The sequence below is a fragment of the Apium graveolens genome, chromosome 9 (assembly GCF_009905375.1).
Source record: "Apium graveolens cultivar Ventura chromosome 9, ASM990537v1, whole genome shotgun sequence".
In the NCBI taxonomy this organism is placed as follows: Eukaryota; Viridiplantae; Streptophyta; class Magnoliopsida; order Apiales; family Apiaceae; genus Apium; species Apium graveolens.
This window is the reverse complement of record NC_133655.1, coordinates 258963258-258990869: the sequence shown is the minus strand read 5'-3', so window position 1 is coordinate 258990869 and position 27612 is coordinate 258963258. Positions and strand designations below refer to the sequence as shown.

Below are 27612 nucleotides of genomic sequence, written 5' to 3'. Positions count from 1 at the left end.
TCCCCCACTAAGGCCTTTTCCAATGCATCAGACATTAACATGCGATCGAGTTCCGAAGTAATCGCGGAATTAATCACATCTACTTTTAAGCACTCCTCATCTTCTGTAGGGAATTTCATTGCCTTGAATACGTTGAAGGTCACATCCTGCTCTTGTACCCGCATAGTAAGTTCACCTTTTTGCACATCTATCAAGGTACGGCCAGTAGCCAAGAAAGGTCTTCCCAAGATTATGGGAATCTTCTTATCTTCCTCAAAATCCAGAATAACAAAATCTGCAGGAAAGAAGAGCTTATCCACCTTGACGAGCACATCCTCCACTATGCCCCTTGGGTAAGTAATGGAACGATCAGCCAATTATAGAGACATGTATGTGGGTTTTGGATCAGGCAGATCCAACTTTTTAAAGATCGACAACGGCATCAGATTAATGCTTGCTCCCAAATCACAAAGGCACTTGTCAAAAGTCAGATTGCCAATGGTGCAAGGAATGGTGAAGCTACCTGGATCTTTCAGTTTTGGTGGTAACTTTTGCTGCAGAACAGCGCTGCATTCTTCCGTGAGAGCAACGGTTTCAAGGTCATCCAGTTTCACCTTCCTTGAAAGAACAGTCTTCATAAACTTCGCATAACTAGGCATTTGCTCCAGAGCCTCAGCGAAAGGTATATTGATGTGAAGTTTCTTGAACACCTCCAGAAACTTCCCGAACTGTCTATCCAGCTTTTGTTGCTGCAATCTTTTAGGAAATGGTGGTGGAGGATAGAGCTGTTTCTCCCCTGTATTAGCCTCAGGCAGAGTGTGTTCAACAGTAGTCTTCCTTGGTTCCGCCGCTTTCTCCTTTTACTTAGATTCTTCATCACTAATTTCAGCTTCTCCTTCGTTTGCCTTTTCAGCATCAGCAACTTTTCCAGACCTTAAGGTAATAGCCTTGACTTGCTCTTTAGCTTCCTTCCTGCCTGGTACTTCCGTGTCACTGGGAAGAGTGCCAGGTTGACGATTGAGCACTGCATTGGCTAATTGACCGATTTGATTTTCCAAGGTCTTGATAGAAACCACATGACTCTTGCACAACAGCTTAAGTTCCTCAAAATCAGCACTAGTAGGTGCAGCTGTACTTCCCTGTTGAGGATATGATTGCCTTGTAGCATACTGCTGTGGTTGCTGGAATCCAGGTGGGTTAAACTGTTTACTCACTCCTTGCTGATATGGTTGCTGAATAGCATTCTGATTATTCCCCCAGCTGAAATTTGGATGATTTCTGTTGTTAGGATGATAGGTCGCTGGCACAGGCTGCTGTTGTCGCTGATAATTATTCACATACTGAACAGATTCGTTGACCAGAGAACACTGATCCGTAGCATGAGAACCTGCACAAAGCTCACAAACCATAGCTATTTGATTAACTCCATATATAGCCAAAGAATCAACCTTCATTGATAGCGCTTAGAGCTGGGCTGCAATAGCGGTGGCTGCATCAACTTCCAGAATACCTGCTACCTTGCCTGACGTCATCCTCTGAGTTGGGTTTTGATGCTCATTTGCAGCCATCGTCTCTATAAGATTATACGCCTCAGTATAGCTTTTAGCCCATAAGGCGCCTCCAGCTGCTGCATCGAGCATGGGCCGAGATTAGGCCCCCAAACCATTATAGAAACCAGTGATCACCATCCAATTCGGCATACCATGATGTGGACATTTTCTCAACATTTCCTTGTAGCGTTCCCAAGCCTCGCACATAGATTCAGTAGGTTGCTGCGCAAACTGAGTAAGAGCATTCCTCATAGCAGCAGTCTTTATCATCCGATAAAACTTCACCAGAAACTTTTGCACAAGATCTTGCCACGTAGTGATGGACCCAGCTGGTTCAGAATGTAACCAGTCTTTAGCCTTGTCCCTCAGTGAGAATGGGAAAAGCCTCAACTTGATAGCCTCATCAGTCACGCCATTATACTTAAAAGTGCTGCAGATCTTGACAAAATTCCTTATGTGCATGTTGGGGTCTTCAGTTACCGCTCCTCCAAAAGAAACAGAATTCTGCACCATCTGAATAGTGCCCGGCTTGATTTCAAAGGTGTTAGCTTGAATAGCCGGATGAAGGATGCTTGACTGAATGTCATCAATTTTAGGCCGAGAAAAATCCATAAGAGCTAGATCAGCTTGAATAATACGATCTCCCATGTTTACCGGTTCTTTCCGCTCAGTTCCTAAATCCGAATCCTCAAAATCTAACTTCTTCGTAATATCAAGAACTTCGTCTGTATCCTTAGCTGTATCTAAAGTCCTCTTGCGAGCACGAGAACGAGTTTGCATAAACGCTTGCTAAAGTACCTGAAACACAACCGGAAATAATAAGTAACTACTACGTCCTAATCACTGAGTCCTAATGACCAATGATGGTAAGTACATAAACTAAACAAATACGCCGAGTCCCCGGCAGCGGCGCCAAAAACTTGTTAGGGCGAAAACACGCACTAATATTCACGCAAGTATACGCGTTCGCAAGTAATATAGAATACTTTCTAGTTCGTTCCCGCAGAGAATTAGACTAAATTATTGTCTAATTAAACTCACTCACCAATGTATGATTACTTCTCAATGTTAAGACACTAACACTTAAGATTGTTGATTAAATATTAACTATAATTAACTACTTAATTAATCACTTACTTAACACTTCAAATTATCAATAATAAAATACTCATGAGATCACAACTTCATTATTACTTCCTTCAATAGCCATTGTTATTACCTTTAGCATGTGACAGTGATGATATTAATCGAATAACACGAAACTGATAAAAGCCAACTTTTATTGTACTAATACCATTCTACCAAGCATCCACAATTAAGATAGAAGTTGAATAGTCATCAATTATGTTGAGTTCCTATATGTCTACAGAAATTGACAACATAACGATTTAAGCACAATTTATTCCTTTTGATTACATAGGGCAAATAAAACTGTTAGAGTTACCTACTAATCATGCACAACATACATGAACCTATGCTAGCATGGCAAGTTCTAAATCTCAAGATCCACCGTCACTTCACAAGAGATTAACACCCTATCTTATATGTTCGCGACGCACATAAGACGAATACGCACAACCAATGCTAGATATCATACAATCATCACACACTAAAGTATTAAACAATTAACTAAAGAATTCTATAATAAATCCGTTGCAACCCTATGATCACGATTAGCCCATAATAGCACTTATCGTTGTAGTATAGTGGTAAGTATTCCCGCCTGTCACGCGGGTGACCCGGGTTCGATCCCCGGCAGCGGCGCCAAAAATTTGTTAGGGCGAAAACACGCACTAATATTCACGCAAGTATACGCATTCGCAAGTAATATAGAATACTTTCTAGTTCGTTCCCACAGAGACTCAGACTAAATTATTGTCTAATTAAACTCACTCACCAATGTATGATTACTTCTCAATGTTAAGACACTAACACTTAAAATTGTTGATTAAATATTAACTATAATTAACTACTTAATTAATCACTTACTTAACACTTCAAATTATCAATAATAAAACACTCATGAGATCACAACTTCATTATTACTTCCTTCAATAGCCATTGTTATTACGTTTAGCATGTGACAGTGATGATATTAATCGAATAACATGAAACTGATAAAAGCCAACTTTCATTGTACTAATACCATTCTACCAAGCATCCACAATTAAGATAGAAGTTGAATAGTCATAAATTATGTTGAGTTCCTATATGTCTACAGAAATTGACAACACAACGATTTAAGCACAATTTATTCCTTTTGATTACATAGGTCAAATAAAACTGTTAGAGTTACCTACTAATCATGCACAACATATATGAACCTATGCTAGCATGGCAAGTTCTAAATCTCAAGATCCACCGTCGCTTCACAAGAGATTAACACCCTATCTTATATGTTCGCGATGCATATAAGACGAATACGCACAACCAATGCTAGATATCATACAATCATCATACACTAAAGTATTAAACAATTAACTAAAGAATTCCATAATAAATCCGTTGCAACCCCATGATCACGATTAGCCCATAATAGCACTTATCGTCATCATGGGTTCATATGAAATCATGATAAACAAACACACGAAAATAATAACTAAACTAATTATATTAAAATAGAGTACGTCACAAGAGTAAATAAGTTCAAAGTAAGAAAACTAGCATCCAACGTTACAACAAAATAAGAATCACAAGAAAATATGCTTCCTCTTCGTTGCGGTGTGCTAAATCGGTCTTCTTCCTTATCTCCTCGCTCCTTGCGTAAAAACACAATCTTCTTCAATCCACACTTGTGAAAACATCTCAAATCTACTTATATAATAGTCCCATAAAACTCAGATTACATAGAAGTGGAAACCAAACAGAAGTAGAAGTCCTAAAATAATATATTTTTTTCCCCGACCCTGCGCGGCCGCTCAGCTTGCTGAGCGGGCGCTCAGCTTGCTGCGCGGCCGCTCAGCAATGCTGGGCGGGCGCTCAGACCTCTACTGGAAAAAATCTGATTTTGCTCCGTTTATTCGCCATAATCTTCCCGTTTCTTTCCTCTCGCAATGGTGAACACATGCCAAGGCTTATTCTTGATGATTCCTCCCCCGAAATGCAACTAATACCCTGAAATGCATAAACACTAGAAAAACGCATCAAATACACAAAATACTTGATTTCAAGACACCAATTTAAGCCATTTTAAGACATTCTAAGTGGTATAAAATGCCACTTATCAATGAGTTCACCAGATACACATGGGTGTATTTCTTGCACACTAAAAGTGAAACTGCATCTATCTTGATTGATCATGTCAGGCAACTGGATAAATTGGTCAAAGATTCTGTGAAAATAATAAGGAGTGATAATGGTACTGAGTTCAAGAATTTGATTATGGAAGAGTTCTGCAAAAACCATGGAATCAAGCTGGAAATTTCTGCTCCTGGAACTCCACAGCAAAATGGAGTTGTTGAAAGGAAGAATAGAACTCTCATTGAAGCTGCACGCACAATGCTTGATGAAGCAAAGCTTCCAACCTATTTCTGGGCTGAAACTGTGCAGACTGCTTGTTTTACTCAAAAACACCATATGAGATGGTGAAGAAAAAGAAACCAAATCTGAAGTATTTTCATGTATTTGGATGCAAGTGTTTTGTTCTTAAAACTCATCCTGAACAGCTATCCAAGTTTGATCTAAAAGCTAATGAAGGGATCTTTGTTGGATATCCACTTTCCACAAAACCCTTCAGAGTCTATAACTTGAGAACAAGAGTGGTCATGAAATCTATCAATGTCTCTTTTGATGATAAGAAGATTACTGGACTTGAAGATTTTATTGATCATGATCAGCTGAGATTTGAAAATGAAGACTCAAATTCTGATATTGAAAATCCTGACAATCTAAATCCTGATACTGCAAACTCTGATGGATTAAACTTTGATGTTATTAAAACTGTGGTGACTACGCCAAAGGAAGATGCACCTATGCAGGGGGAGCATACTCAAGATATTACCACATCTCAAGAAGCATCAGAACATACATCTGGCTCTTCAAGTTCTGATTCGTCAAGTTCTGATAAGCCAAGTTCTGAAAATTCTGAAAATCTAAATTCTGAAGAATCCAACTCAGAGAGCATAGTTTCAGGGGGAGCATCAGAAAATGAGAATGAAGACATCATGGATCATGGGGGAGCATCCAGTTCTAGAGAAAACCTTCCATCTGCAAGGAAGTGGACTAAATCACATACACCTGATTTGATAATTGGAAATCCTGATGCAGGTGTCAGAACTAGAAAAGCTACTTCAAGTGAATGTCTTTACAATTCTTTTCTTTCTCAGACTGAGCCAAAGAAAGTGGAAGAAGCTCTTCAAGATGCTGATTGGGTGCAAGCAATGCAGGAAGAGTTAAATGAATTTGAAAGAAACAAAGTCTGGACCCTAGTGCCAAGACCAATGAACAGATCTATTATTGGTACAAAGTGGGTATTCAGAAACAAAACTGATAGTGATGGCATAATTACAAGGAATAAGGCAAGGCTGGTTGCAAAAGGATATTCTCAACAGGAGGGAATTGATTATGATGAAACATTTGCACCAGTTGCTAGATTGGAAGCCATAAGGATATTTTTGGCTTATGGTGCTCATAAAAAGTTTACTGTCTTTCAAATGGATGTGAAAAGTGCTTTTCTCAATGGAGAATTGGAGGAAGAAGTATATGTTGAACAACCTCCAGGCTTTGTAGATACCAAATATCTAGATTATGTCTACAGGCTTGATAAAGCACTTTATGGATTTAAGCAAGCTCCAAGAGCATGGTATGAGACTCTAGCTCAGTTTCTTCTGGAAAGTGGATTTAACAGAGGAACTATAGACAAAACACTGTTCTACCTCAACCATGGAAAGGACTTACTTCTGGTTCAGATATATGTTGATGATATCATCTTTGGTTCTACAAATGACAGACTTTGCAAGAAGTTTGCCAAACTGATGCAGTCAAGATATCAAATGAGTATGATGGGGGAACCTAGCTATTTTCTGGGCCTTCAAGTCAAGCAGAATGAAGAGGGCACTTTTATTTGTCAAACAAAGTATACCAGAAATTTGCTGAAAAAATTTGGAATGCAAGATTGTTCAAGTGCATCCACTCCCATGGCCACTGCAACAAAATTGGACAAGGATACTGGTAAATTAGTAGATATTACTGATTACAGAGGTATGATTGGCTCTCTACTCTATCTAACTGCTAGTAGACCTGATATCATGTATGCTACCTGTCTTTGTGCAAGATTTCAAGCAGATCCAAGAGAACCTCACTTAACAAATGTGAAAAGAATTTTTAAGTATCTTAAGGGAACAGCTGATTTGGGATTGTGGTATCCCAGAGAATCAGATTTTAAACTAATAGGTTACTCAGATGCAGATTTTGCAGGTTGCAAAATTGACAGGAAAAGCATAAGTAGAAGCTGCCAATTTCTTGGAGGCAGATTGGTTTCTTGGTTTAGCAAGAAACAAAAGTCAATTTCCACATCAACTGCAGAAGCAGAGTACATTGCTGCAGGAAGCTGTTGTGCATAGATTATTTGGATGAAGAATCAGTTACTGGATTATGGGTTAACATATTTTAAAATCCCTATTTATTGTGATAATCAAAGTGCTATTGCTATGACAGGTAATCCAGTTCAACACTCAATGACCAAGCACATCAGCATTAGGTACCACTTCATAAGGGAACATGTGGATGAAGGTACAGTGGAATTGCACTTTGTTCTAACAGATCAACAACTAGCAGATATCTTCACAAAACCACTATGTGAAGCTACGTTTACAAGATTGGTAAATGAACTTGGAATGGTTTCAGGTTCTTTCTCTAAATCTGCTTAGTTTTGTTCTTATGCATCAGACTTTATGATCAGTATTTATAGAAATTACCCTCTTTGTGTATTCTGTGCTTAATTGAAAATTGCTTAAGTACTGAATGTTTTCTGATGTGACTTTCTAAACTCTGATAGTGATATGTCTGTTTATGTAACTATTCAATCCCATGAGGATACCTGTGCTAGATGATGACCTAGTAATCTTCAATATACTAGAGATCCCATGTTAGAAGTAATTATTTATGTGAAAATCCATTGACACAAGCAAATTCTGATATTGAGCTTAGTTAAGTTTACTCTGTCTATCTTATTACTAAGTCAAAAACTAGAATAATGCTTCTCATCTGTTAAGTTCTGGTGTTAGTAAATCTGCTGAATGTACTAAGTGCTGATAAACCTCACTTATTAAAAGAAAAAGGAAAAAGAAAACGAAATAAAATCAGGTACTCTTTTGAGGTCTAGAGTAAAAATGTGGAAGGGACGACCCAAGTGCATTGCTGGTATTAAGTAATATGCATCAGAAAAGCAAAATATTTTCTTGGTGACTTTTCACACTCTATGATTACTAGAGAAATACTCTGATAATAGCATAAATTCTGATAAGCAGTCGTGACTCACTTACACTGAGAAGCCACTGTAAAATAGAATTTAAAAAGATGCACAAAATTAGCACAAAACATTTGAGGTGGACTCAAGCATGAACTCATTCAATGGTAGGCTTCAGAATAATGACAGATTTTTAGTAAAGTTTTAGTTATGTCTTATTTCTAAGATGTACTGAAGTGAATCAGACTTTACTCTTTGTCTGATATTTAGCTTAATGCACACACTAAACACTCCATATGAATGATGAAAATTACTGTGGTGATCTATGTTATGTTAGATGAACAGTTTATGTGTTACATTGCATAAATTCTGAGGACAAGTTCTGATGAACGTTCTGATGATTTAGTTCTGAAGAATCTAAATCAGAATTTGTGTGAAGAATTACAAAGATAGGCATTCATTTTTCGAGTTAAGAAATCATGTTCTGATATCTGTTAAGTTCTGATATAAGTCTAAGTTCTGATATTAAATTCTGATCCTTTACTTGACTTATCTGTGGATAATATCTAAAAACAATCTCATTTTAAATCAGAATATGTTCAGGCGGAATATTAACAGTCACTATAATTAGGGATAGTGGTCCACGTACATGCACAGTAATTCTTACTTGTTACCTGTGCGCATTAAACCCTGTCTTACACTTCCAATGACTGTTTTTCGTCTTCCAAGTTTAGGGAGACGAGGTAGAATTAATTCTACCTGTCAGCATTAAATTCCTTGTGTCTCCTGGCATTCTCTTGCCTATATAAACAACCACTTCACATCAGCCTATACATCAATTTTTTTCTCACAAACTCACCTTCATTTTCTTCATACACAACATCATGGTTAACTACAATATGTTTTTAAACTATGAAACATTCAACATGGAGCTGAGCTGTGAAGCCTGGCAGCAGGAATGGCACGTCACTCCAATTCCTGATGAGATTTGGGACTTTGTTCCCCAGGAGGTTCTCACCCACCTCCTGTTCTTTTACATGGACTACCATCACCATCTGGAGTGATTGGAGGAGTAAAGGCTGGAAGCTCTCCGCCAGCAAGAGAGAATCATCAGACTCGCTATTCTTTTTGTAGAGAGTAGGAAGAAGAAATAATTTATTTTCTTCTTCCTATTTTTCTTCATCGTCAGCTTTGCCCTGCTTCTTGAGCTAGGACAAAGGCTGTTGATGTTAGGTTTAGAAGCTTAGGACAATCTTGTAAAGCTCTGATGTAATTTAAATTTCATGAATTTATTCTCTTAATATATTAATGGAATTTCTATTTTCTTGCAAGTTATTGTCTCTGAGATGTTTGTAACTTAAATGCAATGATAAATCCAGATATATCCATGTTCTGATGACCATTTCTATTTTAATTTAAATTAAGTTCCGATCTTACAATATCAGTACTTATTTACTTGATTTATTTTGGTCATTCTCATACTTGAATTTTTTCTCAGAATATTGGTGTTGCAGTAAAAAAAAATAATTGAATAAGTGGGAACAGTTTCAATTTTGAATTAAAACTGATTTACCTTGATTAATGGAATTACTGGGTAAGTGGAACGGTTTTTCCTTGAAAAACTGCAAGTGGGTAAGTAATGATTACTGTTTTCCCGTGCCCATTAACTATTCATTATTGTTGCATGTCTGACAGGTGTCCAATGGTTATATTTTTTTTACCAAGTATAAGTAAGAAAGAGAAAAGATTATACAATCTTTTATTTACTTTTACACTTTTTCTCTCTTTCCTTGCTTTTACTCTCTTTCATCTCCTGATGTTGGTTTTTCATACAGATATTTTATCAAACACCTTACAGGCACCTCTTACTTTTCGATTTTTCTCATGGCACCTAAGGATTTGATCATTGATGGAGCTAAGTTCGTTCCAAATAACTATGCTACAATTCTCGATCATGCTGAAGCTCCGTCTGAGCTGCATTTTGTGCAAGATCTTCTTGCACACAGTGAAATTGGGTATGCATTGACCCAGCCTTCAGTCTTTTCAAGCAAACAAGTTCTGATGTTTTGGCGGACTGGGCACTTTGATAATGGTGGTACAAACGGTACTCCCAGTATTGTTTTCGAAGTGGATGATTCTACACATGTGGTAACTCCTGGTACAATTCGCAAGGCCCTACATTTACCAGAAGGATGTACTTTTTCAACCCCGGAGGAATCAGCTCTTCAAGAGTTAATGGCCAGTATGGGGGTATGAGCAGAGTTTGGCAAAGCTTGGGCAGTTGAAACGGGCTCATATCAGAAAGGAATGGAGCTTCTTCTTCGACTGCATCACTAAAGCTTTTGGGAATAAGTGTTCCAACTTTGATGTCATCCCTATAATGAGTCAGCACATCGGGTATGCTATCATTAACCAAACTCATTTTGATTTTGCAACTGCTGTGATAGGTTTTATTGGGGATAGGATGACAGAAGATAGGAATATTGTCTACTTTGCTAGATTTTATCAGCTTATATATAATTTCTGTTGTGCTGATGAACCCCAACCTACCACTGACTTAACTCCACCTTTCAAACTTGCAAAACGAGCCTTTAATGATTTGATAAATGCTGACCTTAAGAAAAAGGTGGTTAGACCTTTACAGATTCCTCAGTCTGTAAAACAGATCTTGGTAAATTCTGATCCTGACACCTATAGATCTGTTTATCCTAATGTACAACCAACCACCACATCCCAAACACCACAGCAACCATCAGAACATACCACTCATCCATCTACTACTCAACCTACCCTCAGAACATATCTCAAATCATATCTCTCAACTTCACAGACAGCTCAACCTTCATCCTCAGGACCTACTGTGAAGTCTTCATCTTCCAAGCCTAAGAGGACAAAGGCTGTTCCTCAAACACCTCATAAGAGAAGGAAGATTGTTCTGAGAGATGAGTCTGATAGTGAGGAACAGGTTTCTACTTCAGAACCTGTTGTTAAAGAAGCTGAGAAAGTTCCTTCTCAGAAGGATTCTGGAATTGGGGGATCTAAGCTTCTCAAAAGGCTTAGAAGAATGACTGTTGCTGAAACTCCCAAGGAATCCATACCTTCAAAGAGATACAAGAGACAGAGGGCTAAAAGGCCAGTTTCAGATGATGAGGAAGCAGCAGCTAAGGAAGGAGATCAAGACTCTCTGATCTCACAAGAACCAGATTCTGCTAAAGCCCCTGCTTCTCCATTAACTCCAACTCAGAAAGCTGCTATTGAAATGGCAAATACACCTTCTGTGTCTCCTGTTCAAAAGTCTGTATCTCCTGTTGATTCAGGCACAAGTCCTGAAATTGATATTCAGAACCTGGTTTTGCCTGAGGTACTTTACTTAGAAGCTTCACCAACAATTAATCCATCAACAACACCTGTTACTGATGCTGCTCAAACTCCAAAATTATCTACTACACCTTCTCTGCATCTAGATGCTAATGATCAGAATGTAGGTGAGCATCAGGATATGGCTGTTGATCAGAACTTAGAACCAGATCAGCACTTAGAGGATGATGCTGAAGCCTCCATTGCTTCTCATACTGTTGTTTTATCTGAAGAAGCTGATTCTGTAAGTTCTGATGCTGCAATGGAACTCGATTACTTGTGTTCCATCAGCAAAGAGTCTTGCTGAGCACTTGACAAAAGCTGATGAGATGTTAATAAATGATGATTTCAAAATATAGATTTGAGTCACTGCATTGAGTACTAAACATTTACAAGGTCTCCATTCAACTACTCATGCAGAGATACATAAAATTCAGGAAGAATTAATCAAGCAAGACCAAGTTCATAAAATTGACAAGAAAAAATTCTTCCAACCTACCTTTGACAGAGTTGCTTATATTGAGAAGACTCAAGAGAAACAACAATCTCAGATTAATGATATTTTGAAAAATCAAGCTTCTCAGAAATCTCAACTTGATGAAATTCAAGCCTCAGTGGAATTGCTTGTCTCTCTTCTCTTACCTTCTGACGCCAAAAAGGGGGAGAAAGTAATTAAGTCCAAATGCAAAACTGATAAGACACTGAAGGGGAAGGATCATGAAAAAGATGACCAGGGAAACTCTGGAATGGGTGGAGGTCATAGTCAAGGTAGAGGTTTCTCATCAAGAAAAGATGAAATCACAAGTCACAGGACAAGTTCTGATGCTGGAAAAAGAATTATTTCTGCTACTGGTAAAATGATAAGTTCTGATGAACTTTTAGATCATGATGAAGAAATGTCAAGACAGTTATTTCTTCAGGAAAATCTAGGAATGGACTTGGAGAGTCTAATGGAAGAAGAAGCCAGACTTAAATCAGAAAAAGTCAAATTTAAATCTGAAGCTTCTGGTAAAAAGAAACTTCCAAAACTCAAAGGCATTATGATAAAAGAAAGGACAAATCCTGAAGCAACCATGGCTAAATCACAACTGCAGATATATCTAAGGTCCAAGGGAAAAGAGAAGGTTGGTGAACCTATCAAGGTTTATGTGCCTCCTGTGAATGAAGAAATTACAAATGAAGATGATGATCTTGCTCTGACTTCAAGAAAAGTTTCTAAGACAACCTCTGACATGGCTCAAGTTGTTCATAGTCAAGAGATAGTTAGTTCTGATATTTTGAAGAAGCAAGTAACCTCTGACATAGCTCAAGTTAACTTGATATCAGAAGATAAATCAAAGGAAACCTCTGACATTGCTTATGTTAAACCTTCAAAGAAACTCCTACCAGGATTCACTAAAGCCAAACAGACTCAACCTTTGAAGACTGCTGCAAGTGGTTTTGAAGCAAGAGTGGTTACTGGAAAGGAAGCAAGAGATAAAACTGGATTGAGAAGTGCTGATGAAAGAAGAATACAGAACACTGCCAATGATCCAACTTCCTTAAGTGAACCAGGTATTGGAGCAACTCCTGAGAGATTGAATCAACTGGAATCTATACAAATGGTTTACCATACCAACTTGAAAGAACACATCTTGTTGTACTTCATGACAGATGGTAGGGTTTATCATATAAGGGAAAATGCCATTCCACTGAAGTATTTTGAAGAACTGGAGCATGTATTGTTTTTACTTCAAGTGAATGACTCAATAACAGAGAGTGCTGCAAACTATTTGTAGAATCAGATTCAGAGACAAAAAAGGCTTTATTCTGTTAAGACTGACAACACATATCTTCCAAAGTACAGAGATCACAAGGGTGATATAGTTGAGATGAAGCTCAACACTGCAAAGATTATAACTACCTTTCTGGGTTACAGGGCTGTGGAATTCAATCTTGAGTCTGATAAGGCATATTTGATCAGACTGGATCAGGATATAAGAAAAGCTAGAATTAATGATCTCAGAGCTGCAATCTTTTAAATTGGTGAAGATACTGCAGAACTTAAAGATGCTTAAAGGAGGATGATTGATGAACTCAGATATGCTGAGAGATGTTTGTTGAAGAACTATCTCAGAACAACTCCTGACATCAGAGAGATCGGAAGATGAAGCCAAGTCAAGATCTACAATTGCTTAAATTCTGATATGAATACAGACTAAAGTTGTTATCAGAAGTTAAAGATTGGTAAAGCTTTAAGGACTGTAAGTTGTAGTTATCTAGTCAAATTCTCATGCATTTGTACTTAATGTTTTTGACATCATCAAATATCTGTTAAACTTGTATATTATGCTAATTTACAAGTTGGGGGAGATTGTTAGATATATTTGATAATATCATGGCTAATATGATTTATGTTTAGTTTTCAGATCTTACTTAAACAGGATGAATCAGTACTTACTGGAAATCAGGACTTAAGGATATCAGTACTTATATTATCAGGAGATAATCATCAGAAGATGGATATCAGAACTTAAGTACTGAAGGACGTTAAGATAAGGAAAGCAGCTGATTTACAGGAAGAGAAGATCGAGACAAACATAAGAAGAGATATGCATGAAGAAGGAATTCTATGAAGAATAGAATACTTGGAATAAAAGATATCTGATTAATATATTTTAGGAAGCAGAATTATATTCCATATCAATTAGCGATTATCTTGTAACTGTGTAGTATATAAACACAGACATTGGGTTTACACTATAAGTGTTATCACAATCGAGAAGATTATTTATTGTAACCCTAGCAGCTCTCGTGATATTTGTTCATCACTGAGAGAAAACAGTTCCATACTGTAACAGAGTTTATTGATTCAATAAAGGTTGTTTTCTGTTACTTGAGTTATTAAAGTTCGATTTGATTGTACTATACACTGTATTCACCCCCTCTACAGTGTGTGTGTGTGACCTAACATCTACAGTTAAGAAGGATACGATTGATAGCGAGGTTTTCCCAGTCCAATGTACGATCTAGGATTCCAGACTGAGTTGGATCGAGCTAGCAGGAACTTACTACAGTAGTGAGATAGTAAGATTGTAAGAATAATTTCATTATCAGTTGTAAGTTAAATTAGTTTGGATTTGGTACGTTGTAATAAAAGTTAAGGTTGTGGCTTATTTTCATACTTTAACCTGTTGCGATCCGTGGTTATGTAAAGCAGGGTCATTGCAAATAATATTTCTTATACAGGTTTATATATTGTGTATGTGTTGTGGACCCCAAACTTCTGACCCGGGTTTGGAGGGCGCCACAATTACACTTCTAATTCTCATACCAGCAGTAGGATCACCAATAATTGCTTCTCTAGTGTGACTTATATCCCACTTCCTTGCGTGAGTTTGTTGACTTATGCCTTTATCATTTTCTTCATCATTGGAATGACTTGTAGATCCTTCTTCTCTTTCTCCCCCTGAGTTTGTGCTATCAAATTTAGGTGTTTGAGATGAGATTCCATTCCCATGATTTTCCAGTTCAGTAGTCTCTTCATTCATCATCTGTTGTGCAATAGCTCCATCTTCTTTATCAGAATCACTATGAATGTTGAGGTTTTCAAATGCAAGGGCTTCTGCTTCATTATCATCAAGGCATTCCAATCCTGGACACTTGTTATCATCAAAAGTCACATATGTGCTTTCCATAATCTTCTTTTGATCAATCACATAGACCTTATAGGCAGTTCTCTCCAATAAATATCCCAGAAAATTGCTTCAAAAACCTTTGAGTCAAATTTTCCCACATATTCAGAGTTGTCTTTTAAAATGTAACACTTGCTTCCAAACACATGAAGATGCTTTACAGTAGGCTCTCTCTTAGACATGATTGAGTAGGGTGATCTCCCATGTACCTTGTTAATGTGATATCTGTTTTGAGTATAGCAAGCAGGGTTAACAGCTTCTTCCTAAAAACTTGTTGGCAACTTGGCATCTTGCAACATTGTTCTAGCAGCTTCAACTAATGTTCTGTTCTTTCTTTCCACTACTCCATTTTGTTGAGGTGTTCTAGCAGCAGAGAACTCTTGAACAATGCCTTTGTTTTTGCAGAATTCACTTAATGTTGCATTTCTGAATTATGTTCTATTATCACTTCTCAATCTCTTTACACAGTTTTGATCTTCAGCCTATTTCTCTATCTTCTTTATGTGCTCAATTATGATGTGAGGAGTCTCATCTTTTGAGTGCATGACTTGTACCCAAGTGTATCTTAAGAAATCATCCACCATCACAAGTGCATATTTGTTCCTTGAAATTGATAAAACATTTACTGGCCCAAACAAGTCCATATGAATAAGTTATAATTGTGCACTTATAGAATTCACAGTTTTTGACTTGTGACTTGATCTTTTCCTTTTTCCTTTCTGACAAGCTTCACAAACTTCAACTTGAGCAAACTCCAGATTAGGCATGTCTCTTACTAACTCCTTTTTGACCAAGATGTTAATTGCCTTGAAATTCAAGTGAGACAACTTTTTATTCTATAGCTTGCTTTGTTCTACAGATGCCTTGGTGTAGAAGTAACAAATTCCATCCTTTTTTGCTGAGTCTAGGTCTGCAATAAATAAGCTTCCTTTCCTTACTCCTTTCAGAACAATTTCACCAGTTTTTTTGCTGATAAAAGTGCATTCTTCTTTGTTAAATAAAACTTCAAAACCTTTGTCTGCAAATTGGCTAACACTGAGAAGATTCACTTCAAGACCAGCTACTAGTGCTACATCATCAATGACAACATTTCCAGAAATAATCTTACCATATCCCATTGTGAATCCTTTGATGTTGTCTCCAAAGGTCACCTAAGGGTCAGCCTTCTCCTCAAACTGTGATAGCAGGGCCTTATCACCTGTCATATGTCTGGAACATCCACTGTCTATAATCCATATGACCTTCTTCATTTTGCCCTGCACACAATGAGTTTTAAGTGTGTTTAGCAACCCAAGCAGTGTTGGGCATTTTCTTCTTGTTAACTGATTTAGCAGAAGTAGAGTGAGTTGTTTCAGATAAAATAGAATTAATTGACTGTTGTGCATTTTCCCTATCTGTTGCAGACCCAATTTTTATTTCTTTGAGGTCTACTCTCACCTTGTGGCAACTTTTCATCACTTTCAAGTTGCAAGGGATGCAATCAAACTTGTCACAGAAAAAGTAGGGATCATTTGCATATGCTTCATTGTATTTGCAGGCTCCTTCAACTGGCTTGCTAACACTTTTTTTACAAAGGTGAGTTAGCCACATTTCTCACATTTCTTTCTTGGAGCATCTGCAACATAAGCAAAATTGTTGCTTTTGTTTATCCCAATTTTCCCATTTCAATTTTTCTTATTCTTTCTTGCATCTTCAGTTTTGGTTTCTTTGACAGGTGTCTTGGAACCTTGGTTGTCCATGAGCTTCTCTTCAGCTTTAGAAGATTGAGTTGCTTGTGCATTTTTCTTCTCATTGTCTTTATTAGCAATTTCTTGCTTGATAATCAACTCTTCTTCACTGAAGTTAACTTCACATGCCTTGTACATAGGTGAAACAATCTTTTTCAGCATTGCTGGAACATTTTTTTATTTTCTGTTACTTTTCCTTTGTTACCTATATTTTTCTTCTTGTTGTTCAAGACATCATAATCAAGACCAATAGCAATATTTGCACATGGCTTATTTTTCTCATGGTATTGTCCAACCAGCTCAGATGCATTCTTGAAGAAATTCAACTTCACTTTATTCTTTTACAGCTTCTCCCTAAACACTGCTTCAATCTCACTTGCACACTTGAGCTTGTTCTTCAGATATGCATTCTCTTGTCTCACAGCTTCAAGCTCTACCAGCAACAATTCAGCTTCTTGTTTCTCATTTTCAAGCTTCTCATTTATCTTTGTCAATCTGCTAACCTATTCATTAGCAGCAACCATACTTGTATGAATGTGAAACATCTCTGTGTTCATCTTCTCTACAGTTTTCTTATATTGACTCACATTTAAATAAATGGTAGTGAGAGTTGGTACCTGTGATTTTGATGAGGGTGACTCCACTTGCTTCAAGGCCATTAGTGCATAATTTTCAACTTCCTCATCTTCATTATTATCAGAATCATCCCAACTTCTTCCCTCTGAAATATAAGCTTTGCTTTGTTGTTTCTTCAGAAGAGCTTCATACTTTGCTTTCAGTTCAAGATAAGCTTTTCTTTCTTTGCTTTCTTAGGTTTCCTACATTTTGTAGCAAAATGGCCTAGTTCATCACAGTTGAAGCACCTTATCTTTGATCTATCAACAGATCCAGTTTTGTAACCATTTTTGCTATCAGATGTGTATTTCCCTTTTCCTTTTCAGCTGCTATCTTTGTTGAGTGATTGTCCTTTATCCTTGAAGAATCTAGGCTTCTTTACTCTAATATTAGAGAACTTACTTGCCAGATAGGCCATTGACTGATCAAGCTCATCAAGTTCATCCAGGGTGTAGAACTCATCTTCTTCCAATTCCAGAATGACTTGTTCGTGTGAATCATTGTTTCTTTGCTCACTTGCTGAGGCAACTGGAGTCTGGGATCTTGGCTCATCATTAGAGGTCTGGCCTTCATTGACAATTAGAGCACTTGAACCATCTACAACATGCCATTGACCAGTTCTTAGTGATTTCCTTTGAATCATCTCTAATTCATATATTTTTAGGATTCCATATAAAACTTCCAGTGTTATTCTGCTCAAGTCTCTCCCTTCTCTGATTGCTGAAATTTTTTGTTCCAACTGATCAGGGAGTGTAAGCAAAAACTTTAAGTTAACTTCTTCAGCTTCCTAGTATTTGTCATGCAGCTGCAAGTCATTTATCAGCTTGTTAAATCTTTCAAACACATCCATAATACTTTCTTTTGGCTTAGCCATGAAACCCTCATACTGTGAAATCAGTATCCTTCTTTGATTATATCTAACTTCCTCAGTTCCTTCATAGAGTATTTTAATCTTTTCTCAGATCTGCTTAGTAGTGTCACAGTTGACAATGTTATTGTACATTACATTGTCAAGTGGCTCTATTAGGATCAACTGCAACCCACTGTCCAAAGAGACTTTTCCTTTTTCAGGCTCAGTGTACTCTGAAGGATATTTAGGAGCATAATGAGCCGAAATGACCATGTCTCTATCTGTAGATTCCTCAACTCTAACCATAGGAGTGAAAGGCCCATTTTTGAGAATCTGAATGTAGAGTGGATTGACCATCCTGATAAACAGCAACATTTTCTTCTTCCGCATAGTGTAGTTAGTTTTATTAAAGGTAGGGATTTTGATGCTACTGATTTTCTGTGTATTCATTCTTCCAAGATCTTGAATCTGTTTACTTTCAGATTTTTCTCTGATACCACTTGTTAGGTAATGCATTACACAGAGGGGGTGAATGTGTTTTTGGTATTTTTATGTTTTTCTTAATTTATGAATGGTTTCTTGTACTGAAATATGTTAATGCTGAAATTAAACATGCAATAATGAGTAACACAGATCTTTCAAAACTCACTTAATTTTATATTAAAATTAAGAATGTGTTGCTACAAAATTTCTAGACTCTTTATTGATAAAGAGCTTAGCTTCTTCCATTAGAGAATACAAGATTTTTCTGATCTAAAAGTGTTACAAATAATAAAATACAAGTGTTAACTTTGTATGATAATTAACTACCGGTTTAAACGGTATATAATAAGAGATGATATTCACTTTAGTAAACTGTCACTAATCATTCCATTTTAGGAAAAGTATATCTTCCATTTATGGCTTAGCATATCTTTGCATACTGTGTTAACTTTGATCCTCCTTTGTCAGTTAATCTTCACCCTTGATCTTGCATACTCTTCAAGCTGCTTTTTGTAGACTTGTCAATCCAACTGGTTGGATTGTTTGTTGATTTCTAATCTTGGATATTGAACTGGTCTGCACTTTGTACTTTGAGTTTTACCTCGAGATCTCCAGTTTGGTATATAGGGAACTTGACATCTCGATAAGTATATTGGCTTATCGAGATCTCTCATTACTCTATAGTTGATTTGACTTGTAGAGGTCTCTAAGTTCTTTATAATAGAATTTAGCTTGTCGAGATCTCTCCACTTCTCACTTTGTCTTATAGACATCTCTGAGTTCTCTAGTGACTAATTGACTTGTTGATAACTCAGAGTTCTCTAGTGATATTTGATTTATCGATATCTCAGAGTTCTCTAGTGATAAATGACTTATCGATATCTCCGAGTTCTCTAATGATATTTGATTTATCGATAACTCAGAGTTCTCTAGTGATATTTGACTTGTCGATAACTCAGAGTTCTCTAGTGAAGAAATGACTTGTCGATATCTCCAATCTTCATGTCTTCAGTTTGGCTTGTCGATATCTCTGAGTTCTCTAGTAGCTTTCCTGAGTTCTCTATAAGTCATTCTGGAGTTCTCGAATGACTTCTCTATAACACTAAATCTGTGACTTGTAGAGATCTTGACTTAGAACATTTTTCTCAAAACAGATTTATTCAACTCCAAGCTTCTTCATAATTCTTCTGAGGTATGATCTTCTTGATCTTCTTCCAGATAGAATTCTTAGGCTTGATACTGTTTACTGAAAAAGACTTCAGTATGCTCTTTGACATTTTTACAGATTTTGAATGTTACAATACAAAATGCAAACTAAGATTACAATACAACTTACTTAGGGTTGTCAATTTGACTTAATCTTGTTATTGTACAGGCATGTCTTGCACAACAGAAGAAGATGCAAATATTCCTGTCATTCTTGGGAGACCTTTCTTAGCTACAGCCCGAGTTACAATTGACATGAAGAATGGAAGAATTTATTTTCAAGTGGGAGAGATGAAGATAGAATTTAAGCTGAAAAATATAATGGGATATCCGTTTATGGATGAGATAATAAACAGAGTTGATGTACTAGAAGAAGTGATTGATATCAAGACCGACAATTTTCATGTGAAAATCCACTTCAAACCGTTCATGAGGGTAACTTGGATGAAGAGAACAAGGATTGTACGAGAAATAAGAAAATTCTGAATATAATTCATGTAGCAATGCATGATCATTCCAATATGGTACATCATAAGAAAGTTAAAGAGAAAGCTGAAATCTCTCTTGCGAAAGATCTCGCGAATGTAAAACTCAAAGAACTTCCACCACATTTGAATTATGTACTTTTGAATGATGAACTAGTTCTCTTTGAAGTTTATCATGACAATATGTTGAGAATATGGATTACCGATGATGAAGTAGAAGAGTGTGAGTCTAAATCTACTGAGAGAGATAACACCTTGTAAGTGTTAGGAAGAAAAAGAAAAATACAAAGTCTATAGATGCAAGAATTGATGGGAAAAATATTCTGGAAGCGAGAAAATTAGATCTCAGGTGTCGTTTGAATGGTTCTTCTGATAAGAACTATCCTAATTTTCTCTTGAAGCCGCCATGAATTTGATTTAGAAACGTACGGCTAAACGACGATAACGACAGCGCTTCTTGGGAGGCAACCCAATGTGTTGATAATGTAAATCATTATAATAATTACTATTACTATTATTATTATTATTATTGTACTATTATTGTTATTAAATATTTTTATTCTATTTTTAGGAGATTAGTTTATTTTTTATTTAATTTAACTCCCATAAGTTGTCTTGATAAATTTTGTATGAAGCGTTTTAGGAATAATTTGTGTGACAGGTGCATTTTTGAAGTAAAATAAAATCCCGCATTAACATTATGCGCGATTCAAATCCCGCGGTACAATATTTCTCCCCGTGGTGGGGCAGGTTTCTGTTTGTTAAAAAAATTGGGCACCTCACGCGTGCACCCCCAATCTCACACGCTACCCGAGGGGCAAATCATTTTTGTTCGGCCAATAATTTTGAAGCGTTTCTCTCTTCCCTCGGTGCACTGCCTACCTACGGTGTGCTGAGTTTCTGTAGTTGATTAACTGAATGCATTGACAATCCAACGCCGTTGATTTAATTCAGATTTAGAGGACTGGTCCACCGGCACCAGGCCTGACTCCATTTAATTTAGATTTAGAGGCCTGGTCCCCCAGCATTTTGTTCAGGCCCAAATCCTACCATTCAGATTTAAAGGCCTGGTTCTGGCCCAACTTCATTTAATTAAGAGTTATAGGCCTGGTCCTTCAGGCCCAACTCCATTTAATTAAGATTTAGAGGCTTGGTCCACCAGCATTTTGTTCAGGCCCAAATCCTATCATTCTGTTCAGGCCATTCAGATTTAGAGGCATGGTCCATCAGCATTTTGTTCAGGCCCTAATCCTATCATTCTGTTCAGGCTCAACTCGACAGGCTAATCAACTGCCACCTGTACGCAGCAATCTCCACGTCATTGTCATATCAGCCGCCATCTATTCTCCATGTCAGCATCATTGCCTAGTCAGGCACATGGTCAACATTGCCACGTCAGCTGATCTATTGGCTGATGCTAAAATTTTTAAGAAATGTTGAAGGAGGTATTTGAACCCCTGACCTCAATTTTGAGGAGGATAGAATTCTTATGTGACACCTCCAAACACGGGTGAAGGACAAATTTAGCCTATTTTTACACAAAATTGACAAAAATAACCAATTTCTGAAAAGTTGGTCAACTTTAGCCGATGGGATACCCAACTGTCAGTGGAGTATCCACTTTATACAAGATACCCAAATGGCAGTGGAGTATCCCATATATAAAATACCCAACTACCAGTGGAGTATCTTATACAAATTGGGATACCCAACTGACAGTGGAGTATTCAATCGGCCAAAATTGGCCACTTTTTTCAGAATGACTATTTTTGTTAATTTTTTTCAAAAATCGGCTATTTTTGTCATTTTTTCTCCAAACACTTGAGCTGCCTTAACTTTATGTTTAATAATGGACTCAATTTTATATATCCTTAAGCTGAGCCTGAAGTTAAAGCATGGGAAGCCCATCCTCTCACCATTATTCTTGGACCGAGACTTCGTGCTTATGCACTAGGGGAGTATTTTTAACCTTTTTTGTATTTTTTTATATATTCTTTTTATATTTTTTTAGGATTGTATTAATTAAATATTGTATTATATTATATTATATTATATATTTTATTCATTGAGGACTATGAACCATTTAAGTATGGGGATGTGTTCTTAATATTTTAAAAAAATATTTTTTTGTATATAATTGTCTTGTCTCAAGAGTATGTTAGCATAGATAAGTACGCATTGTGTAGATTTATTTCGCATGACTATTCTAAGTTTTATATCTATAAAAAATCATTTGATAATTCCTTGTGTGTGCTTACGAAAATTTTAAAACTTGAAATGCTTCTTAGTCAATTTTAGTGAGTCGACCTTGTGAGAATTTGAGTCTAATTTATGATTGGTACACTACATATAAATCCATTTTTATTGTGTGATGTTCATCATTTGGCATGTTGCTCTAGAACTTTCTTTAAAATATTTTGAGACTACATGATATGTGTATGCATGAATATGATAAATGCACTAATATTAACCTCATTATACCAAAACAATATCCATGAAAAAAAAATCCTTAGTGAACCTCCTTGAGCTTATATCCGTTTCTTTCGTATATCACCAATCTAAAATTTTTGAGCCTACTTGTTCTTTCTTGTCTTGATTTACTGGTAGAACATATTGATTCAACTTCATGGTTGGTGAATATTTAGTGTGGGGATTTCTTTTGTTATATAGTTACAATCTGGTGGGAGTTAATATGATGGAGCAACTTGATCTTAGAAAAAAAATAAAGTATTAAGTCCTTCTTTGAGATCAATGGGTAGTAAATGCAATGTCATATGAAAAGGACGATCCATGTACATGTGCTGGTATTAAACACAATCTTGGTCACTTTTCACTGCCCTTGATTACTGGGAAATGAATTGACTTTGAAAAAAAAATTGACAAAAAATGAAAAAGAAGATCAAGTAGGATTTTTGTTTATTGATTATTACAATGTGAAACAGGGGAAGTACATGGTTATATGTACTTAACTTTTACATGATCTATTTTTCATGTTGGGTGCTTAAATTAAAAGTGTACATTATGCTCTATTGGTTTATCAAGCTTAGTCACTTGTTAGCCTATTTCTTTGATTCCATACCCCTTTACCTAAGCCTTATTACAACCTTTGACAAAGACCTTTTGATTCATGTATGCATATATTCAAGGTAGTGGAGATTTGGTGGACAACCAAGCATATAGTAGCACATGTAAATTGATTGAACTTGAGTGAAACACTTACACCTATACACTTGTGTGAGTTGAGAGTCATATGATATTTATATCCATAATGTGCTTACTTACTGAATGCGGCTTTGATGTCTATTTCATGATATTTTTGTCTACCAAGACATTGTGTGCATACTTAGATTATTATGTGTTAATGATGCCTAAAGTGAAAGTACTTGTACTTTCAGATAGTTCAGGATGGTATGTGAATGAGATTTACAATGTGTGGAGTACTATGATATGTTTCATGCTTGAGAGACATGATGATTGAAAATATTTGATTTTTTGGGTATATCTTCAATAAACCCTCACGAGACAAAACTCGTCCTACTGGGGCTGCCTGGGGGTTTAACGGCTTGTTGTATGTGCTCAATGCAATCGTGTTATCTATGAAAGTGGAGTTAGTTAGTTAGTTAATATTAATTTTTATTTCTTCTTTGCCCGAGGACGTGCAAAGTGAGAAGTGTGGGGATGTTTGATAGGGTATTTATTTATATATATAATATATGATTTTATTCCTCATATTTGTTATATTTTACATTAATTTGGATTTTTATTAATTTAATTTTAATATTTTATTGTCGGAAGTAAGGAAATCATAAACTTGGATGGATTGGAGAATAAGAGTTTAATTTGGAAATTTTTTAGAAAGAAATTCAGATTTGTTGGACTGCATGTGCGCAATTCACTGTTTGGTCTTGAGTTCTAGAAGTCAGAATTTGACTATTTAACAACCCACACGAAGCTAACGGAATTATCTTTCATTCTACAGAGGTCCAAAGATAAAATTGCAACTGGAACAGCCCAGAATTATTGAAGAGAAGTTAGCTGCGAATTTTCCTTTAGAAACCCAATCAGTTTAGGAAACATACTTGTATTTTTCTAGAAGCATTAAAAGACTTTTATTATATATACATAGATACATATATAGAGAGGGGATCATTACTTTTATTCTTGTAAAATATTAAAACTTTTATTCTTTATTCTCATTAATATCAATTATGTGGTCTTATTACATTATGTATTTTATTAATCAAGTTATGAGTGAGTAGATTTTTAATCTAGGGTTAAGTTGAACCCTAGTTATGATTGATGCATGATTTTACCAATTCCCCCAATTTAGTTATATTACATGCTCTTACTTATTGAGTTGTGCTTAATTAATAATTACAGGTCAGACGTGATTATGTGTATTGTTTGAACCAAATATCGACTTATCAACAAGAGTTGGACTTAGGTGGTTGTGATTTATCCAATAAGGACATGAACTTCTCCATGAAAATAGGTAGAACGGATTGTTAGGAAGTTAGAATGTTGTGTTTAATGTCTTTAAATTGCATGATACCATGAAAATAGGCTTGATTGTATTTTAGAAAAGCCATTAATACTCGAGAGAGGTTATTGGTATTTTGTAGGGCATCTTTCCTCTTGAGTAGTATATGAATGATTTGGGGTGAGAAATCATAATTGCATTGATTCATGCTAGTGGGGATACTTAACTCTGGATGTTTTAGTTATTTGATTAATATAACGTATTTGTTTTAGTATAATTTTAGGTAATCAATCTCTCAATTTTTATTATGTTACTTGCTTAGTTAAATCAAGTCAAGAATTACTATTATTGGTACATTTGTCTTTGTGGGATCGACTCTGACTTACCCTACTTCGTAGTTAGAAGGATTTTTTATGAATTATTATTTGATAGGCACGTGACAGCCTTGTCATGCACTAGCAACAATGTAGTTAAAATTAGAAAATTCTTGGCAGGCTTTTGAAAAATATTTAACTTTATAACTCATTGTTTGTATGCTTATTGAACTTAATTAAAAATAGTATTTGCTAATGTTGTTTGTAAATATTTTTCAGGTTCTACTTTTACTGGAGAAATTAGAAAGAGTGTGTTGATTGTGGGGCAAAGAAATACTACTACTGTTTCTTCTTAAAATTTTATTGCAGAAATGCGGTTGTGTTGTTTGATAGACTGATTTTTAGTATTTAGTAGCGATATTTTGTTCCAAAACTTTGGCATGAATGCCCAACTTCTGTTAAGTATGTTGCTAAATTAGAGTTATACATTTGTTGTTGAATGGTTCAAAATCTATTTTTTAATTAGTCTCAAAATGTATTTTTAGTTTTTGGTTATATTTGGAAAAATGGATCCGGATATTATTCGTATGGATAATATCTGGTGGATATGGATACGAATAATTTTTTCCTAAAATTTTGGGATACGAATTCGAATTCAGATACGGTTTTTTGTTTTCGGATACGGATATGGACAAATCCATATTCGAATTATTTATTTGACACCCCTAATACGTAGGATACCAATCACGAAGAAACTAAAAAATCCCAAAAGAACCAAACCTAGCAAACTGCAATTCGGGGAATTTAGTTTCACACCCTAAGAACAAAGCCACCATTTATAATACTACAACAGGCAGCCATAAATGACAAACTCAATCAATGCCTATTCCACTACCATCAATTTCATATTTTGATCATCCTCCTTAATCCGATTATTTCCCTTCTCTTGTCCTGCAATGAAAAGAGTATGGGACCTCTTCTTTGATGGATTAATAGTGACAAGTAGAGCATTCAAATTGTTGTTAACAACTGCTTCTAGAATACCTTTTCTATAAAATTTTTCAAAAACTTCAGTCTCAAGATCAAAATCCTCCTAATTGACCATGTGGGTATTGCAGTCAGTATGATTTTAACAGGCGATCCGAACTCTGTATAGTGACTGACTGTAACACCAAGATACAATTTTACTATACAACATTGCAGTCTTCTAGGTCCAGTAAGATTTCTTACTCAATTTTTCTCGTGAGTTTTGACAAAATTAACTTGATTTGTCCTTGATATACTGTAACGACTAGGATTTTCGCGAATTATATTACGCGAATAAAATATAAATTATGTGATTTATGTGTAACTTATGTGAATTGGTGAAGGAATATTTAAAAATATATTATTTCAGTTTGATGAGTCAATATAAGACTTGAGTTATGGTATGCTACTAATAATGTAGTCGGAAAGATTTTCGGGCCGTCCGCTGAGAGACGAACTGTAAAAGACAATTATGCGAAAAGTAGATTTGATGTTATTATTGGAAAAGAGAACTTATATTTTATTTCATCGGATATATTATGGTTTAATTATGATATTTTAGTAGTGTTTGCGAATGATTTAGAGTAGTTTATGAATTTTATTGATTGGTGTTGTTGTTTGATTGAATTAGAGTGGTTCTATTGAATTGGAATGGTTTGGAATGGCACTGCAGAAAACCTGCAATTTGTTTTTGAAAATTTAGCCTCAAAACCGACCGAAAATATCCATAATCGACCGTTTTTTACTATAACAATTCTCAAAAAAACCGACCGGCAGAATACATAACCGACCATACTCTTCATAAAATCGACCATCTCCTTAAGAGGGTGGTCAGTTATGTGTCCTTTAGTTGGCTTCTGATTTTAAATGGACTATTGTGCACCTTTTGACCACAGTCGGTTTTGAGTTTCAGTCAATTGCCAGAATCATAGACATAACCGATCGTCGGGGGTCGGTTTTAATCTGATGACATGGCATCACGTGTGCACACGTGTATAAATTGGACTCCCCTTATTTGGCTTGAGCAAAGAAACATAATCGACTATTTTGCTGGTTGGTTTTAATGGTTTAACCCGACCACAATTCAAAACCGACCGGTCTTAAACCAACCACCTGCGTTCGTCGGTTTTATATTTTGAACCGACTGGTTTGATTTAAAACCGTCCATTTTCGTCGGTCGATTTTGTCCTATTTTTTTTAATACTTAGAACATTTCATACAAGCTGTACTTTTGCAAAATTCACATGAAATGTAACATTTCTGTCCTGCACCATTTTCTGTTTTGGTACGAAAGACCTTGGATCAACGAGGAAGGTGCATGAAGCATAAAAAAGTGCGTTAGCCTGGGGAAGTTTGGTTCGAAACATACATAAGTTCCAGTTAGTTTGTTTGGTTGGGTTTTGAATTTAGATGTTGGTGAAGTGGCTATAAAAGGAGCTTTATCATTAATATCGAAATTT

General features: G+C 36.0%; 2 non-coding genes across 2 annotated transcripts; both read left to right on the top strand.

Annotated features, from left to right (window-relative positions):
- Positions 1-1677: 1677 nt before the first annotated feature.
- On the top strand, positions 1678-1784 carry LOC141687736 (small nucleolar RNA R71). The gene has a single exon (XR_012561221.1). It is a non-coding gene; the product is annotated as a small nucleolar RNA R71 (small nucleolar RNA).
- A 1437-nt stretch (positions 1785-3221) lies between these two features.
- On the top strand, positions 3222-3293 carry TRNAD-GUC (transfer RNA aspartic acid (anticodon GUC)). Its single transcript has one exon. It is a non-coding gene; the product is annotated as a tRNA-Asp (tRNA).
- The last annotated feature ends 24319 nt before the right edge of the window (positions 3294-27612 follow it).